This window comes from Chanos chanos, chromosome 16 (assembly GCF_902362185.1).
Source record: "Chanos chanos chromosome 16, fChaCha1.1, whole genome shotgun sequence".
Lineage (NCBI taxonomy): Eukaryota > Metazoa > Chordata > Actinopteri > Gonorynchiformes > Chanidae > Chanos > Chanos chanos.
This window is the reverse complement of record NC_044510.1, coordinates 16,604,001-16,617,036: the sequence shown is the minus strand read 5'-3', so window position 1 is coordinate 16,617,036 and position 13,036 is coordinate 16,604,001.

Here is a 13,036-nt window from a genome sequence, read left to right as displayed (position 1 = left end):
TCAGAGGCAGGTGCCACTTTTGTAAGTTTTTGTTTGTGAGAAGTCAGTGTGGTTAGGTTTTGTTTAGCTCCTCCACCCTTTTGCTTTGTAGTCAGTTGTGTGTTTTGGTATTTAGGGTTGTTTTGTTTTGCTTAGTTCTTTCTTTTGGCACCGTCTGTTGTCCTCTCCCCCTTTCCCAGGTATATTTGTGATTGTAAATATTTTGTACATATTTGTAATATAGTTTTGTAAATACTATCAATATATCACACATCTTTGCACATTGTTCCTGTGTCCGTGTTCGTTTTTTTGGGGGGCGGGTTTGTCATTGCACTGTCCAAAGCCAGCCATCCACCAGCCATCCCATGCATGTATGGGCTCCCCAAGATTCACAAAGAAGGAGCCCCCCTCAGGCTCATCATCTGCAGCATAAACTCAGTTACCTACAACATTGACAAACATGTTGTTACTATCTTAGCTCCTTTGGTTGCTAACACTCCTCACCATACTCAAAACTCCACGAACTTTGTGAACAAGGTTTGAGGATTGAAACTGGACCCAGATGAACTGCGGTGTCCTATGATGTAACCTCATTGTTCACATGCATCCGTACTATGCATGGAGCACAAACACCTGAAAGATGCACTTAAAGCTTGTGGATACCCCAATTGGACCTTTGTGAAAACAGCCACAAGATCCAGGAGGAACAACAACACTGCAGCTGGTGAAGAAAAGAAGAATAAACAAAACTTCATCGTCATCCCATACGTTTCTGGAGTATCTGAGGAACTCAGGAGGATATTCAACAAGCACCGCATCCCTGTGTTTTTCAAACCTGGCAACACACTAAGGCAGAAATTGATCCATCTGTAAGGCTGTACACCCAAACACAAGAAAAGCAATCTAGTATATGCAGTCCAATGCAACGAGGAATGCGCAGACTTAAACACTGGTAAAACGAAACAACCATAAAACAAAAAAGGAACCAACTCCTCAGGTCAAGACTCAGCAGTTTACCTACACCTGAAGGACAAGGGACACTCCTTTGAGGACAACAATGTACATATTTTGGATTAGGGAAGACAGGTGGTTTGAAAGAGGGGTGAAGGAGGTCATCTACGCTAAAGTAGAGAAACTATCCCTCAACAGAGGAGGTCGTCTATGATACCACTTATCCCCCACCTACAATACTGTCCTTTCATTCCTTCCCAGGAGATTTAACAAGCATTCAGCACCGCGACATATGGGTTTTAGGATTTCTTTTTAATTCAAGGTTAACAGTATAAGGGTTGACCACCATTAAATGGAATCCATAACATTCCATCCTCTACATGTATTATGGTTGTTTTAATTTATACCGGTCTTTTGTTCTGTTTTCATTTGCTGTGTTTGGGTGAATCAGCTGGCCGTCAAACCTGTCAGCTGACGCGCCAACCCGGGAACTTTTTCAAATGCTTTTAAAAGGAAACGCGGGTGTGGCAGGAGGACAGAGGCGAAAAGAAAGTCAAGTGCACTTGAAATAAATGAAAATGGAAAAGAGTTAAATCGCCCTTTTGTGAAGGTTTTCTTAAAGCTACACTCACCGAAGATTCAGGTCTGAGCACGGGGTATTGTCTTCCGATCCCTAGTCTGCCAAACCGGTGAGATTGTTCTTTTTTTTCCTTTTTGCTGGTTCTGTTGTGGAATATCTTTTTTTTTTTTTTTTGCTGTTTGTTGGTTTTTTGGGACTTTCTACATTGTGAGACACCTAGAGGTGGGTTAGGCAGACTTGTTACTGGTGGGTTGCAGGTTCGACCCCTGAGCCCATAGGAGGAAGCCGGAGGGGAAGGCGAGTAGCCATGCTCTCCATCTCTGGACGCAATTCCATTGATGTGCCCTTAAGATGGCACTTAGCCCCTAATCTGCTCAAGCTGGGAGGAGAGGTGGAGAGCACGCATGCTCCAAAACACAACAGCTCACACAACACCGCCCTAAAACCATTATTGTTCCAGGGGAAGCTAGTCCATCGTTGAAATGCTTGGGTACAACACCCTAGATAACATAGCTTTAAGTCCTCTCTGTTGATAAGTAAAATAAGCCTGCCTTTGGGGTGTGTGTGCGTGTGTATATGGGTGTTTGGTAAGTGCATGCATATGTGTGTGTGTGGGCAAACTCAGTAACACCTACAATTGCCCCCCCCCCCCCCATCACCCTCACTTTACTCTCTGTGTGGGCAAACTCAGTAACACCTACAATTGCCCCCCCCCCCATCACCCTCACTTTACTCTCTTTTCCCCTTTTGTCCTTCCTTGTATCTCTATTATTCTACCTCACTCCAACCACATCCCTTTTCACCAGCAGTACTCTTTATCAAGATTCCTACTTCCGTCCCTCAGTTCCAATCCACTATACTTTTTTCCCCATCGTCCCTTCTATCTGCCTTGCTCACTGCTTATAAAAAAACAAATCCAAATATGTTATACCAAAGGCTTAACTGCTGTAATATTACAACTCTACTCCAGGCCTGCTGTACACAGTTGAGTCTTCAAATGACCTCCCAACCCCATTACCAATCCCCAGTTACACCAATGCTCTTTAATGCGCCAATGAGTGTTTATATGTTTCTGTGTTTATGTTGCATGTTCATTCTGGGTTTGTTATATGTTCTCACATTCAAAATCTCCCCCCACATGGATCCTTACTGCACACCATCAGTCAATATCAGTCATCACAATACCAATCCCATGGTACTGCCAGTGAAAATAACATCGCGGAACATAAGAGGAATCAGCTCCCCTGCAAAAAGTACAAAAATATTAAATCACCTAAACAAACTAAGATCTGATATCTGCTTTATACAGGAAACCCATCTAACAGAGGCAGTCTCGGAAACTTACAGCCAGATGGATTGGCCAGACATACCACTCCACATTTAGCTCCAAAAAACGAGGCGTTTCCATTTTAATAAGTAAGAACATATCATTTTCTCACAACTCAACATTGACCGATCCAGAGGGTCGCTATATCGTAATCACCTGAACTTTTGGAAAAGACACTTTAACTCTAGCAAATATCTATGGCCCCAACGCAGACTCTTCAATTTACAATTTAGCATTTAGCAGACGCTTTTAACCAAAGCGACTTACAATCAGTGCATCAGTCGGATTCCTAATACCTCATAAGCATACATCGCTAAAAAGACTGAGCGTCAATTTACTCCTTTGTATTGCACCCTGGAATTCTTAGAGAAACATAGATACAAGACAAGGGTTTTTTTTTTTTTTTTAAGGAAAGGGAGGGTTAGGCAGTGGGGGACAGGTGGGTTCTGAAGAGGTGGGTTTTCAGTCTCTTGCGGAAGATGGCGAGGGATTCCGCAGTCCTAACTGCATGAGGGAGGTCGTTCCACCATCTCGGGGCAATGGCAGAGAAGAGGCGTGGTCGGGAGGAGCAGCTGCCGGGTTCCCGAAGTGAGGGGACCGTCAGCTGACCAGAGGTCGTAGAGCGGAGGGTTCTAGTAGTGGTATATGGAGTTATTAGGGACTGAAGGTATGATGGGGCGGAGCCTCTTGTTGCCTGGTAGGCCAGTACCAGTGTCTTGAATTGGATACGGGCAGCTACCGGAAGCCAGTGGAGCGCAGTAAGGAGTGGAGTGACATGAGAGTGCTTAGGGAGGTTGAATACCAGGTGTGCAGCGGCATTCTGCACGAGCTGGAGCGGCCTGATGGCGCAGGTCGGCAAGCCAGCCAGTAGGACGTTACAGTAGTCCAGGCGGGAGATGACAAGCGCTTGGACCAGGAGCTGGACAGATGGAATAAATTACCACTATCTCTAATTGGCCAAAATTCAATTGCTAAAATGAACATCCTCCCAAAAATAAACTACCTCTTTGCCATGACGCCTGTCACCCCACCCCTGGGCTGGTTCTCCTCTCTCAATAGTGCAGTCACTAGATTCTACTGGAAAAAACAAATAACCACGAATTAAACTATCTACCCTCCAAAAGCCCAAACATTATGGAGGACTTTGGGCCCCCAATTTCTACTACTATTTCCGTTCACACCTATTACTGTACATCCACCACTGGACAAATAACACCAATCCACCTTGGCTAGACACTGAAACTACTTTAGCTGAAGAATTGAGCTAAACTTGGTGATGTCTCTGCGCTACATACACCGAAACATCTCAAATCATTCATATTAATTTCGCTGAACTGGAAAGACAGATTCAGTAGACCATTCAAATCTAGAAAAACTAACCGCATCTCAGAAAAACAACGTTAAATCCTATGAAGACACCTGGTCCCCCTTTCTACACTACCTTCAATGCTGATTCCTCTCCCCACAGGTGACCCTTAACTTTACTGTTCTTTTCAGCTTTCATTTGTTTATTTATTTTCTCCTCATATATGCTTCAACAACCCTACATGAAAGCACAGTGTGCAGTTTGTCCCACCAGCCCGGCTTGTTTGGTCTTGTCAGTCTGTTATGCTTTGTTCTTCAACCTTTTATACATTAATATATATATATACAAGAAGGATGTGTTTATTTTACTAATTTATTTAACTATAATTATTATTAGTATTATTATTATTATTATTATTATTATTATCATGTGTGGGGTTTTTTTTTCTTTTTTCCTTCTTTTTCTATTTGTTGTTGTTGTTTCCCTTTGCTCTTTCTTTTTTGTCTTTATTTGTTGTTGTTCTTGTTGTTGCTTTCTTTGTTTGTTAGTTTGTTTTGTTTTCATTGTGATGCATTGTTATACTTGGTATTTTGTATTTCTGTATTCAAATAAAAAAGTTAGAATAGCAGGAGAGAAAGGAAGTGAGAATGTTTGTGTTCTTGAAATCTGATTAAATAAAACCATAGATGGGGTGTGGCCATGAATTCATGTGAAACTGTGGTCATCCAGGACATTTTCCATTGAATTGCACATGTAAATCAGCAATGATTGGATGAGAGACATTCACACAGACTGGAGTCTGTTTAAAAACAGTGCATTCAGTGCCACTCAGTCACATCTTCAGCTGAGAACGACCTCAGTCAAGAAGCCCTTTATTACAGCCAAGAGGAAGAACAAGTGCTTCCTGCACCACAAAAGATCTTACCTGTACTCATTGGTAGGTGATTATTATTTTCATTTTTTTTCATCTTGAGGGAAAAAAGGCTTGTAGCTGCTCCACTTCTATCAGTCTGCTGAAATGTACAGTACCTCAACTATGGGGAGCTGGAATCCCAATCAAATCAAATCAAATAACGTTGTATTCCAGATTGGGAAGGAGGTGAGGATTGGGTAAAAAGAAAATGTGACACTTTAATATAATGAATGTATGAAAACAATATTGAAGGTAAATTCATTACAATGCCTTCTTCAGAAAAGTCGCAATTTAACTCAACCGACAGTCTTGAATGTGGCAATAGCTGATTTGCAGGGACACTTGCTGTTGCAAGTAAGAAAATAAAACAGGTCTTGAGTTTTTTAATGTGTACGGAGGAGATCCAAAAAACCTTTACATATGAGAAACCAAAAATATCCACACAGTTATGTGCAAACATAAATGTTTCCAGAGACTGTTCAAGCTCCTGGATATTTTTTTAAGTGCAGTATATAAGTTTAATAAAAGAGAGTCTGCCTGGTGAGGCTGACATGTTATGAAATTCAACACATCTATGAAAAGTCTGGTTAAGTTCAAAAATGAATTGTGACTGTTAATTTTGTCCTTGTGTATCAAACACCAATAGTATACTTCTCAGCCCCTCTTTTTTTTCAAATTAAAAAGAAAAAAGAAAGGAAGAAAAGTAAAAATGGCCACCAGCAAACCCATCACAAAGCTGAATGTTTCAACCTGCAAAGAAGAAGAAGAGATATTATATGGCCAGGGCTATACATTCGTCAACACTGATCTCAATGCTGGTACTGAAGGGAAAAAAGTTTTGCTGTGGTACAAGAGGGAGGAAGGCCAGCCATCTGTCACCAGAATCCAGTTCTCCTTTGTATCAGACATGAAAGACGGTTTGATTCATGCTGGATTCGAACAAGTGCCTAAAGATCTGAATGCAGGAATCAGGGGGGCCCCCATCTTCCTTTACTACAAATCTGGAAACACAGAGTATGATGTCCCCATTGTGGATCTGACGGTTACCACCACAGCTGAAGAGGAGCCAGATTTTTTCACCTCTGGCTGGGAGCGGCTTGAATGTGATTTAAACCGCAAAGCAGGTGGTGACTGGATCCATCTCTGGGTGCAAAGAGAGAGGCCAACTTACATCTGTGACATCGCTGCCACCACCAACTTCAGCCATGACAAACATCTTTTTGAGCTTGGTTACATCCGTGTGGATGAAGACACCAACAGAGGTGCTGGAGGAAACTGGGTCTTCCTCTGGTATCGTCTCTCAAGCAAAAAGGATGAAGCCATCACTAACATTGATGTCTCCACCAACATGCAAGAAGAAGCAAACCTTCTGAAACAAGATTTTAAAATTGTGAATGTCAACCTCAATGAGGGAACAAGTGGCGACCGTGTCTATCTATGGCACAAACAACGTAAGTCTGCCTCAGTGGTTCAGGGTTTCACAGTGTTAGTGAACCAAGCAGCAATAAATCTATATAAAAAAGCTGGAATCAATGTCATTGACAAGAACCTGAATACTGGTAATTCTGGCTGTGAAATGTTCATTGCATACAAGTAAACCCTGGAAGTTCATAACCAGGTGTTTCCTGCATCTCTTTCTGGCTTACAGTACAAAAAAAAAAACAAAAAAACAAAGTTGGGTGTTTAGTCTGCCTTTTTCTCTGAAATAATGAGGGAAGTATACTGTAAAACATGAATTAGTAGATTAGGTTAACATACTCTGATTTTAAAATGTGTTGTAACAAATTTCTACAGGACATATTTTCAATTACAATCCGGTTTTCGGGCTATTAGATTCTGTATTCAAATCAAAGGGATCATTAAATTGGGATCATGTTCTTCTCTTTTTTCTTGCTCTTCTCATCAAGGTCATATCAGATTCTTAAATAAAGTTTTTCTGCTGAAACGTGACCAAAGTGTGTTTCTTTAGTTGTAAGAGTTGTAAGAGCCAAACGTGGTGTTCTACTTGCACATATGTAACTGTAATGTACTGTTTTGATTACTTGAAAATTATCTGAAGGAATTGCAAAAGACAAGTAGCTTTAAATAATCACATGGCCAAATTCATACTCTTTTATATATGTATATATACTGTAAATATATGGGCCATTCTGCCAAATCGGTGCCATTTGCATGTTGTAACCTTTCAAAATTAAACTTCATTCTTTATCTTTTTTCAGCACTGTATCTAATAGCACACACATTTAACTATTCAAAATGGGTAATGGTCAATCTCAGGTTTAATAAAGTATTTCATATTCGTATGTCCTTTTTAACATGGTGTTCTTGCAGCAGTCACCCCTTTTCACTCACTCTCCCTCACACGTTATCTAAGCCGTTTATCCTGATTAGGGTCGCGGGGGGTGCCGGAGCCTATCCCAGCGCTCATAGGGCGAAAGGCAGGAAAACACCCTGGACAGGTCGCCAGTCCATCGCAGGGCAGACACACAGATAAACACATACACACACACACATTCATACCTAGGGGCAATTTAGTGTCTCCAATTCGTCTAACCTGCAGGACTGTGGGAGGAAACCGGAGCTCCTGGAGGAAACCCACGCAGACACGGGGAGAGCATGCAAACTCCACACAGAAAGGACCCTGGCCTGTGAGAATTTACTCGTCTTCTTCTCTTCCACTTCTGTACTTATTTACAAAGACAGAGATTAAAATGAGTGATAATTTGTTATACAAAGACATGAAAAGAGATCGACCACGCGTCCGAGGGAAAGTAAACAAATATCAGGATCTGTTAAACTAATTTACAGCTAGACCACCCGAAATGTTTTGATATCGAATGATGTTCATTGTGAGGTTAGGCAGAACTCACGGTTATCTTAAATACGAGAGTTTGCCCAATGAGGTTTTATGTAGTTTGCTATAATGTTTGCAGGTATCAGGTCAAGTTTAGTCCTTTGATGCTGAGGAAGTCAAGCGTTCATTGCAGATCAGGCTTAACTGTTGGAAGACATACTGATTAAAATGTGACTTGACCAGAGCCTAGTCTGGGTATGTTGCAGATTTTTTCTTAATGTCATAAAATCACATTAACTTGATAATAACTGCTCAATAAATCATCAGATGGCTTTGTGGAAATCTTATTGTATTCTCTTCTCGTTCAACCCAAGATTTGGGTCCAGTCATGCCAGTCATGGTGGGGCCCATCCCACTAAGATGGGGAACCACCTTCACAACAGAAAAATGGAATTTTAGACAAGCCCCTTAAATTTAATAGGAACTTTTACACCAAGCCTCCAGGTGTTCACTGAATGAGCCAGGTATTTGTTTTGATTAGCAATGCTTGAGTTTATTTTGGGAACTGAACCATTCATTCAGCGTTTCAGCATGTGTAGTGCATTCTCAACAACTTTTTGTAATTAACACTCATTTAATACATGAGTTTGAATTTGAATTAAGTCAGGTACACCCTGAGAGGGTTTGAAATTGAAATCAGATTATGAACGGCAGAAAATTAAGAATTTGGTGCAGATCAAAAAAAATACCTGGAAAACAGGTGTGTGCACTGACCAGCTGAGCAGTGAAACTGTGATAGGAGTAAAATCCAGGCATATTTTTGGATGAGGTCCTGAAGCCATTGGTCAGGGTTTAGATATTCAGAGGTTCTGGAAAACTAGATTTAAAAGGGATCGACTCATGTACACACACACGCGCACACACAAACACACCCCAACACTACCCTGATTGCTTTCACAGTCATTTGTACAAAAGGAAGGATGCTATTCTTTTTTGTGCTTGTGATATTCCAAATCACTCACTGCGTGAAAAGTGGTGTATTCGGAAATATCCGGACAAAGTAAACTTCCGCTAAACCTGCTGTTTTCCGGAGGTATTCGGATGCCCGCAGAACTTTGTCATGCGGACCTGAAAACTCCCGCAAATGTCCGAATACAGCTGTTAGACGGCAGTTTTCAGGCATCCGCGTGACCACAGTCGTTAGCTGATGGCTTGGCCTTTCAAATGCTAATAACAGTCAGTGGTCTAGGTGGGACTGGGTATAGAAGCCTGCCCCCCTTCCTCACTGTAACTTTCTATCAGTTAGCCTATATGTAATATTTAGCCGATATTTTGATAACCACACAAACTTCTTAGGTGTTGCATGGTGTATAATATAGCAGTGGTAGGCCCATGTAGCCTTTAATGTCATTGCTCTGTCGTGCAGCTAAATTACAATGGACACTTCAAATGGAGCATACAAAAACACACTGAAAACATAATTTAAAAAAAAGTCTAAATGAGAGGTTCATTAATTACATATTTGATGGTTATGCAACTGTCCTTTACTTGGGGTCAAAGGTACAGGGTGACCAGATGCAAACAGACCAAATGGGGGACAAGTAGTAAGTTTGTGTGGGACAGTGTGGGACATGTTACCAATGCTGAGAGATAATGTAAAACTTAGATATAATGTCAGTCTAACTGTATAAGAAACACTTGTATACACTTGTATTGATAGACATCCAACATGCATTGGCCATTACAGGCCCATCAAAGGCAACTGTACTTAAGCAAAGCAGCAGGCAGCATACAGCTCAAGTCTTTCAAGTTAAACCCCTGACCAAATCCAACTATAAGAATAAATAAGGCTCAAAATAAAATATTACACAAAATAAAACAATTTCAATGCAAATCTTTATATCAAGCCAAAAGCTCTATTGGATGAGAAGCATGGTCAGAAGGGATAAAAGAACTTTTTCCTTTCTTTTTGACCATGACGTCGGCTGACAGCGTTTATCTTCATATCCGTAAAGTTTTACTAAGTTTGTTTTTTGTGACGTAGCAAAGAAATTCATCGGCCCCACAGCTGCACAGTTTGATTGACGGCCGCCACAGACTCTTGATGACCGCCCTCAACGCTCTCCTCTCAGCCATTTGGTGAAAGCAAGGCTTTTAAAAAAACTCGCCTATGTTGCATTTTTACTGCTTTTGACATAGCGCTATTAAATAGATTAGAAACTATGCTCATGTGCGGCCGGGTAAAATAATGGATCCATATATTTTTTTATTTCTGACAGTTAAAAACCAAACGACCAGCGAAAATGCGGGACATTATCTCAGTATGAGGGATGCGGGACAAAGGATACAGGACTTAAAAAAAAAAAAAGTTTACAGGGCATAGGAGTTTTTGTTGTTGATTCTTGCTTGTTTGTTCGGAATGTTTCTCCTCAGTACGAGGACGCGCCCCGTTTTCAAACCACCCACTTAGAATCTAAGGTTGAGTCCTGTCCAATCATTTTTCTGTGCGTGCATGGCGTAGGGTGACAGTAACCAATAGCATTGTGTGCAACTGCAGCGCGAAATTTGCTTTGGGGAAGGGGTTACCTGTAGTAAGGTAAGGAGAAGCGAGTCACTGAAGGATTACAGAAGTTGTACTCCGTATTCTGTCGATAGTGTGCATTTTGAAGATGGCTTGCAAAAGAACACTTAAGTTTTCGAACGGACAGCGGAGTGGAGAGGCTACTCGTGCGCCGGGAATATCCAATTTTTCTAACGCGAGTCCGAACGAAAACAAACAACTGGTGTCCCCGTTAAATGCATTTTTAAGATGTCTGAACAGCAGTAAACGTTCATGGAGAATGTTATTCGGCGGTTGGACAGGATGGAGTCCCATCAAAGAGGCGCAAGAGGAGTCTGCCCGAGAAAAGAAGACGAGCGGGGAATAACTCTGTTTCGGTAAGTTTATTTCTGTAGCCTTCTGGCTTTCGTCTTTGACTGCCGCGCATTCTGATACGTTCACATTTCTTTATCTGCTTTATCCCTTAATGTGGTTGAATTTAACTCTTATATTAATTTTGCTTCTACAGGAAGCTGTGCGGCTAATGCAAAATGCTGAAAACAACACGCACAGATATGATCCACGGACAAGGTAGGCGTGTTTTGTTGGTAGACTGTATCGTCGCGATTGTGCTTGGAATTCTAAACGAACTTTTAATCAATCTTCCTTTCTTCTCCGCTTTTTTTTCTCTCTAGCATCCTGAAAGACCGATTGAGACTATTCGAAAGAGTTACCGGGTGAAACCAGAGAACAAAGAGGGGGGCAGGATCGCCACTCGAACGAGGCAAAGGAGGAGAAGAGTAAGTCAAAACATCATTTCCCTAGTAGTTCTTAGACTTTTTCTCCATTTGCTATTTTCAGTGATCTAATTTCTGTTTTCACTGTGTTTTGCATCTGCTCAAGGCCAGAGCTAGTGTTCTTTAAACTGAGGAAGAGGCTGCCATATGGAGGACCGCATCAGTAGATATAATTTCTGAAGGGGACGCCGCCATCTTGGATGGAAGGCCAGCGTGGGTCCTCCCGCCTAGCACAGAGTTGTCTGCACTGTGTGGGGTGCTACAGAATAGAGACCACGGAAGCTGGGTTGTTCTTGGGAATGCTCAACATTTAGAGTTTCATTTATGCTCCCAAAAGCATTTGTATTATATACTATGATATTACAATATATTCTGTTCTAATGTATTCTATTCTGTTATATATTGTACATTGATTATATATATATATATAAAACTGTCAATTTATATGCCTTATATTATACTGTATTTGCTTTATTTATAATAAAATTTGTGTAATTCATTTTTGTTTGACAGACTATCTATACAATCTACCTATGAACATAAAACAACACCACCACCACCAATAATAATAATATTAATAATAATAATAATTATTATTATTATATAAACCATATGAATTCATGTCTGGGGACCCACAATGGACCAATGGGGAAGGGTTTTAGAAGAGGGGCAAGACATTGCTCCACCAATCCAAAGAAAGACTTTTGACCAATTGCAGGATACCTGGTGGCCCAAGGTGTGAAGTGCAAATGTTCCCTTCCAAGCACCCCCAAGGGATTATTCACCATGGCAACTAGGGCTCTAGGCAGACCCCAAAACACGGTACATATTCAGGAGTATTCCATGCCGCGTAACAGAGCTGCAAACTGCCGGATACAGCCGATAATCTGTGGAGTATCCGGGAATATACAGGAGTATTCCAGGCCGAATACACCTCTTTTCACGCAGTGACTGTCACTGTCTGGGGAGTGTCAAACCAAAATAACAGACAAACCAACCTCAGAACAAAGATTATTAAGGCTAAGTATAGTGGAAAAATTTCTGTTCTGTGTTTGTTATAATTAAACCGCTTCTTTCACATGGGCACAAAGGGTAATTTCGACTCGCATCCGTATCCACTTGTAACTTCTATCATTCACCAGAGCTCTGAAGCATGCTACTCACAACCAGGTCCGGGTGAGTGTCGGCATCGTTTATTTTCAGGTTCATCAAACAATCAGAGTCGTGTTCAGCAGTTACATCACTCTTCCTTTAAAGTTCTGATCAGTTGTGATCATATTTACATTTCAGGATAATAATTTTACAGATAGCGGTCAAAAGGCTGTTTGCCATAATGTGCGCACATGTCCAAGAAACATTCACCCTGCAGCAGCGTCCCTGCTTTCTTACCAATCCAATCCCACACATGCGCACCAGGGGATCCACCATGAACCAATCAGAATCCACACCAATCCCGACTCCACAGTTTACACCCACCTCCACATGCACCAGGCAGCAAAACAAAAATGGCATAATTCAAAGCAAAACACTATGAACAAAATCGTTTTAACAATATCTGGCTCTTACACTAAGTGTTTCTGCCATATCATTATAATAAAACTTTACCCAAACCTTGCAGCAGTGGCATGGTGATTGTAATGTTAAAGCAGTGGCATGATAATTGTAGTGTACAGCAGAAGTGATTAGATGCTTGTACCACGTTTCTGTGGTTAGAAAATGAATATAGTGTATTTAGCTCAGTGTTGAGCTCTTTTATTGATGCATCTGTATAGCCACAAGGAAAGCACATATGCAGTACATGTATATATTAATTTGTGGGATGACCCCCTCACCGACCGACAACCCCCCCC